The 7,500-nt window shown below is 36.4% G+C and overlaps 1 protein-coding gene across 2 annotated transcripts in view; it reads right to left on the bottom strand.

Moving 5' to 3' along the window:
- LOC143027501 (zwei Ig domain protein zig-8-like) overlaps positions 1-7,500 on the bottom strand; it is a 451,994-nt gene that overhangs the window by 60,868 nt on the left and 383,626 nt on the right. The gene's annotated exons all lie outside the window — the stretch shown is intronic.

Below are 7,500 nucleotides of genomic sequence, written 5' to 3'. Positions count from 1 at the left end.
AGTCTCAATGAGACAAACTGGAGGAAACGCCGGGAGCTGATGCAGTGCTGTCCCTTTCCATCGGTATCTACACGAGTCCGGACACATCCGCCGGGGATTCCTTTCCTTTTGCTTTATTTCTTGGTCCATTGCTGGTCACGTCTTACTAGAGGTAACTTTGAAATCTTACTACATTGGACGTCTTTTATAGTAGGGTCTCGTATTTATAACGTAAATAAATAAATAAAGTAAAAAAAAAAAGCTAAAATGTTTCTTACTCAGAGTAATCTTTCATATCTTATTTCAGTTATAAGAGAAGCTATATGAAGTTAGGTGATCCTACATGGAAGATGTTCAATTTCAAAAGTTGTGCCCTTGATGCGCCTTTGGTATAAATTGCTTATGCTCGTGGTTCACTCTGGATCTAATATTTCACCTGACTGGGGATAGTTCCAGGGACAATATGGATCAAATGTGGGTACTGTTTTTTTTTTGTTTTTGTTTTTTTACTCAAGTAATAACTTTTTCATTAGCAAAGATTGAACAACAACGCTTCTTCCATATGGGTATGCTTAAGACAATTTCATGTTACGAAAAGAGCATGAAAGTTTGATAAGATTGATATATGATTTCTAATTCTAATAGTATTTGAATATCTGTTTTAAAAAAAGTAAACATGCATGTCATAAACGTAAGGAATTAATATTACTATTCTGACAATAAAGTATACTTGTATACTTTGCCCTGGACACGACAAAATACTATTATTTACTTAAGGGCCCAGTCACACCAAGCTTACGACCTGTTTCCGACCACCAGCGACCAAGTGTTCGCCGGCCAGTTGCAGGAAGTCGCTGGTAGTCGGTAATAAGGTCGTAACTGGTCGACTGAGAAAGACTGATCTCCGGTGGTTGTCGATGTTACATCGAAAACCACCTGCGACCAGTTTGGAAGGCAAAGATTCCTCCGAGGATCGCCCACCAGACGAAGATCGGTCGAACACCGGTGGGTGATAGGTCGACAACCGGTGTCCAATCGGTTAGCGACCATTAACCGTTAAAAAGGTGGTCGCCGATTGGTGGGCGTCCAATCGTTGGTAGTGGCCGATCAGACGCACGTGGTCGCAGGTGGTCGGCGACCAATCAGGAACTGTCAAAACTGAGGACTGGGTGACCCGTCGCCCAGTGGTCGTCCACCACTCGGCGAGTGGGCGCTCATTGGTGGGCGAGTGGTCGCCCATTGATTGGGGAGTGGTGGGCGACCGATCAGCCACTGGTCTCAATGGGAGTCGCTGTTGGCAGTCACGACATCTGACAACTGGCGGCCGACCGCTCATAGCCCCTACCATACCGTGCCGCACACGTAGGCGTCATGAGGTGCAAGTTGATTCGCGACCCTGCCATATCGGCGTCTTGATTATATTTATTGAAGTCGCCCCTGCGTTTTGACATTCTCCCTAATCTGCCCTTAATCACATTCTCTATGGTTTTCAAAATTCACGGGTGAAAGAGAGAACGATCGATATAAGCGGTGACTATATTTTATGATGCGAGTATTATTACGACACGTCGTACGGCTGGCAATGGCTGCTGCCCGCGAGATTTAAGTCCCGGAGTGAAGTGGAAGCGCAGTCCACAGCGCTCTATTACTAGTACAACTCGACCCTCTGTGACGCTCGTCACCTCTGCCGCCCCCTGCTCACTTCTGCTTTTACCGCAGGGAATGAAAATCTTAGATAAGGATGACTTATTGAAATGGGACAATGGAAAAAACAAGAGGACACGAAAAGAAACTATAAAAAGATAATTACAGAAGAGATCTGAAAAAAGCTTCCCACACAGTGATAGACACTTGGAACAAATTGGACAAAGAAACAGTGTTTGCAAACGCTATTCAAGATTTTAAGAAAAACTTGATACTGAGAGATACAAAGACGGGTCACTACGAGCATAGCTCTCTTCCCGTATAATACAACTAGGTAAATACAAAGGATTACAAAGGATTACAAAGGCGGAGCATGCCGACAGGAGACCTTTTGATCCATATCTAGGTCGGATGCGAAAAAAAAATCATATTAATAATAAAATGATAAATAAAAACTATGATAATGTAAATAACAAATTAAATACATAAATAAATGCATAGGTATAGTCAAATAATAAACAAGCAGGTAAATAGTAAATAATAATTAATTGACATATAACTAATAATTAATAAATAAAAATCAGACAGACAAATGATAACAAAACAAAAACAAATAATATAAGATATATTATAATCATTACAGCATCTTACTTAGGTATTTATCTAAATGATTCTTAAAGCTTTGAACTGAACTACATTGCACTACCTGTGCAGGAAGTTTATTCCATTCATTAACTACACGGTTGGCAAAGTTGTTTCTACCTACTTCCAAATTGAATCTATTTCCGGAGAGTTTAAGACCATTGTTTCTTGTCTGATTCTCATTCAATGTAAAAATTTGGTCACTTTTGATGTTGTCAATTCCCTTTAGAATTTTAAAGACCTGTATCAAGTCACCTCTGAGTCTACGCTTTTTTTTAGGGAAAACAGATTCATATGTTTTAGTCGATTTTCGTATGATTTATTTTTGATATTTGGAATAAGTTTTGTGGCTCGCCGTTGTACTCTTTCCAATCTGTCAATGTCTTTAATGAGATTCGGTGACCATACGGAAACAGCATATTCCGTACACGTACACATACACATACACATACACATACACATACACATACACATACACATACACATACACATACACATACACATACACTTAAACATACACATATACATAAACATACACATACATATACACATACACTTAAACATGCACATACACATACACATACACATACACATACACATACACATACACATACACATACACATACACATACACATACACATACACATACACATACACATACACACATACACACATACACACATACACACATACATCATACACATACACATGCACATGCACATGCACATACGCATACTATATTAAATGCTCAACTCTATTGCGGTTAGACCTGTATAACATAAATTGACGAACCTACAACAATAGCACTCATCTACTCTGAATGTCAAAGAAATCAGTTGTTACTTGATAGTTAACTAGTCACTTCTGAACGTCATCTCGAGGTTACCGAGCGTGAAAATGGAATTAAATTCTCTGTTATTTTGGTACAATAGATCTCTTACTAAAATGGATATCGAGGGAAACAACTAAACAGTGGCCACTTATACACGCAGATGTTCAATGTCAAAAATAGAAAAATATCATGAGAAAGGGCTAAAGCACAATGCAATACAACAGAGAAAGAGGCATTAGGGGTCCGTCTTATCATAATCAAATAACATCAACACTAGTAATGAAAAGCCTCAGTTCATCCCACTTTGAAGGGTTGTTCTTATATCGTGGTAAGATTTATATTTTTATTATTCTAATGGTTGCACATGGACAATTTTGTTTAAGTAAATGCAGTAAAGTCTTGAAAAAGTATTTCTTAGAGAAAGACCATCAAAATATCATAAGGGAAATATTGGATGAAAATGCACCAATAAAAAAAAACCCGAATGTTTTTAAAACTTTATATGCAAAAATGGGCAATTAGAAACCCTAGACATACTGCTGAGTATGAAATATCTTCCAAGGTGTGTGCATACGTGTGTGTGTGTTTGAACACACACACGCACATACACACACACACACACACACACACACACACACACACACACACACACACACACACACACACACACACACACACACACACACACACACACACACACACACACACACACACACACACACACACACACACACACACACACACACACACACACACACACACACACACACACACACACACACACACACACACACACACACACACACACACACACACACACACACACAAATATATATATATATATATATATATATATATATATATATATATATATATATATATATATATATACATATATATATCAACCCTCGCCCATTATCTTTTTATTGGTTTTCACTCATATATCCTGCTCCCCCATGTCTCTTTTGTCCTACAAATTAACAAAGACATTTTTGTATTATCCTAACATGTGACTCACTCAACCAGTTTTTCACATATTTATAGTAAATACTCTTCATATATCTACTAGCTATTTTCTTTTATCTGTTCACTTATGTAGTATATATTATGCTTATTGGCCTAACCATTTTAGCTACTACACTCTCCATTACACAATACATACAACGAAAGATATCTATGATTATACCATTTTATTTTAAAAGTAAAATAAAAATTAAATTATTATTTTCAATTTTGATCTCATAAACAGGTTACATAGCCAGGCATTTTTTCCATCCACCTGGACCACTTGTGTGGTATATATTACAAGTTATTGGCCTTATCATGTTAGGTACTAAATGCCCCAACACAACACATACAATGATAGCTGTCTGTAGCCATTTTAATTACTTGTAAAATTAAAAATGTCTTCAATATTCTTCCATTTTGTTTTCATGAATAAGTTACCAATTGCCAATCCTTCCTTATATCTAATCATGTTTCAAATTTCCTTTTCTTAAATAAAAGAAGTTCTCAGTAGCTTTTTCTATAACTATTTTCAAAATAACATTAACAACGACTTTCTCAAACAACCAGATGCCAACTTCCCTCTTTCCCGTAAACAAGGCCTGCCTTTAATCCTTCTCAAAAAGTCTAAGACTTCTTTTTCAAAAAGGTCCTTTAATGAATATAAATATAATCAGCCTCCTTTTCTGCAGCAGTGACTTTTTATTTTTCGTCCGTGGGTGAAGGCATTATGAGAGCTTTTCGAATTACAAGCGCCTCATGAAGATTTCAACCATAACAAAATACTCAAGAAGGACAATGAGTCTTGATGTCAGTCAAGACTTCTTTATTCCTCTAATGACCAGAGATCCTAAAAAATATTAACAAAAGCATCTGGCGTTAGCTAAAATAATATATGAAAAGGCTTTCTTTGGTTATCAAGAAATATAATGAAAGTCATTAGGTTGAAGGTGTTAATGAATTGGAGTGAATAATAAAGCACATCACTCATAAAACATTTTATTACTTGCGGGAATTAATTAGTAATGAAAAAAATTCTCACTCTCTAGCCGTAGTAGACTAAAAGCGAGACAAGGTATTGAAACCGAGAGGTACTTAGATACGATTAAAGTTGTCACCTTAGTCTTGTAGTTAGATTCGAACTCATACCCATAGTATTCGAAGTAAAATGGGACGCAACGAGTTATTTAAATTTCATTATGAAATAATTGATAACTTGATGCTTCTCTTCTTGCTAAAGGCAGACGGCGTTATCTACATACATACATACATACACTAAGGCTTTTTCCCCCCTACAAGGGAGGTAGCCAAAAATAAAAAGGCATAAAATCATTCCCACCCATTCCATCCCTAAATACACTCCACTTCCCTCCACCCTCCCTCTTATCTTAGTACCTCCTGGATGACGGGTCATCCCTGCACCCTGTCCACTGCCCAATCAGTTTGACGTCGGTTATAGATAAAATGTTGGAACCATCAATAGCATATAACATCAGGAAACGTTCAAAGAGGCATAATCTGATTCCTGAATCAGAGCATGGGTGCAATAAGGGTAGATCTTGTGTAACTAATTCTTTAAACTTTTATATTAATGTCTACAATGGCCGACAAAAATTATAGTTACGATGTTATATAGCTTGACTTTAGCAAAGCGTTCGACAAGATGCCCCATCAGACACTACCAAGGAGGAAAAGTGTTTGAATGGATTAGAGGATAGATTAGTGACAGAAAACAGCGGATCATGAATCATGGTGTAAAATCAATATAGTGTTATTAGGGGAATTCCTCAGGGCTCAGTTTTGGGTCCCTTATTGCTCATTATGTATATAGACAACTTGGGTATTGGGGTCAATAGTGTAGTTAGTAAATTTGCGGATGACACTAAAATAGGACGCCATATTAGATTGAAAGAAGATGCTGGGATACTGCAAAAGGAACTCAAGGAATGTTTTGCATGGTCGGAGAAATGGCAAAAGAACTTCAGTATCTCAAAGTGCAGTTTATAAAAGTAGGATTACACAACCCAGCTAACGGGTATAGCTTAGATAACGCCATATTAAAGAAAATAGAATGAGAAAAGGATTTAGGAATGTTAGTGAGATCTTAAACCCTGGAAACTGTATCAATGCAGAGGTGATCATTAAACTCTACTTGGTCATAATTAGACCTATCCTTGACCATGCGGTACAGTTTTGGTATCTGCTCTACTGAATGAATATTAATTAACCAGTCAGTAAATAAGAGAATGACCAATGTTATACTAGAACTAAAAAATTTACCATACGAAGACAGGCTTAGATTCCTTAATTTACACTCTCTAGAAAGACAAAGCGTGAGGGGTGATCAAGGGTTTTAACATGGGTAATACTAGCAAGGTCATCATATTAAGACATCAGGACAGGACTCGTAGTAATGGATTTAAACTTAACAAACTTAGAATTAAGAAAAAATGGGCAAGAATTGGTGTACCAAGGGAGTGGTTAATGAATGAAATAGGCTAAGTGACCATTCAGTGAGCGCTGAAATAATTGTTCTAACAAAAGATTAAATAAGTCTATGGATAGAGATGACATATAGTAAGGGAAATGGAACTGCCTAGCGTAGGCCTTAAATTCGTATCATTTAGCCACCCTGTACAAGCCGTTGCGGCCTGAACTAAGGTTTACTTAATTATGAGGCAAGATTGAGACCCAATGAACGTATATGCCACCACATTGAATATTTGTTCAAATTATAGCTTTTCTCTGAAGCAACACTTCACCCAGTCTGATAAGGCAGAATAGTATAATTATGTTTTGAAAACTAACATAGACCATTTTCTATCGAAGCCGAATAAATAAACTAACACCAGGTAATAGGCTCACTGTTTAATATATACTTTTTCTGACGAGTTTTGTCCCCCTATGAACGAGGTGTTCTTTAAAGTTGAATGGAATTGTCTAAAAAAAAAAAAAAAAAAAAAAAAAAAAATTAGGGCATTGTGTAGAAAAAATAATGATTGAAGATTTTATATTTTCTTTGGTCTTGGATCACGCCCTGGGTTTGGATAATATTCTGCTTTAAGGTTTTTCGATTATGAATACAGGAATTAAATAATAGTTTGAAATATCGCTCAAACCTTTATTTGAATGTTCAAGTTGACCATTAACAGAAGAGAGTGGACCATTTTGACTCCTGATATCTTTGTAGTTTCTAATGTAGTTAGAACTCCTTGAGTATTTTCATACTTAATAGCAATTAATTTTATATTTACTATATTTTTTCTGATAATCTTTTTCAAATTCTTTTGAGTCGCTACATAAATTTGATAATTAATCAGTAGTAGATTAAGAACGCCTGAATTTCTTATAAGATTGTATATTTTAAGCAATACATTTTCCATCTTTATCAATCCAT

This window comes from Oratosquilla oratoria, chromosome 8 (assembly GCF_046742065.1).
Source record: "Oratosquilla oratoria isolate Oo_2021 chromosome 8, ASM4674206v1, whole genome shotgun sequence".
NCBI classification, from domain to species: domain Eukaryota; kingdom Metazoa; phylum Arthropoda; class Malacostraca; order Stomatopoda; family Squillidae; genus Oratosquilla; species Oratosquilla oratoria.
The sequence above is the reverse complement of the archived record's forward strand: the minus strand, read 5'-3'. Positions and strand labels throughout refer to the sequence as shown.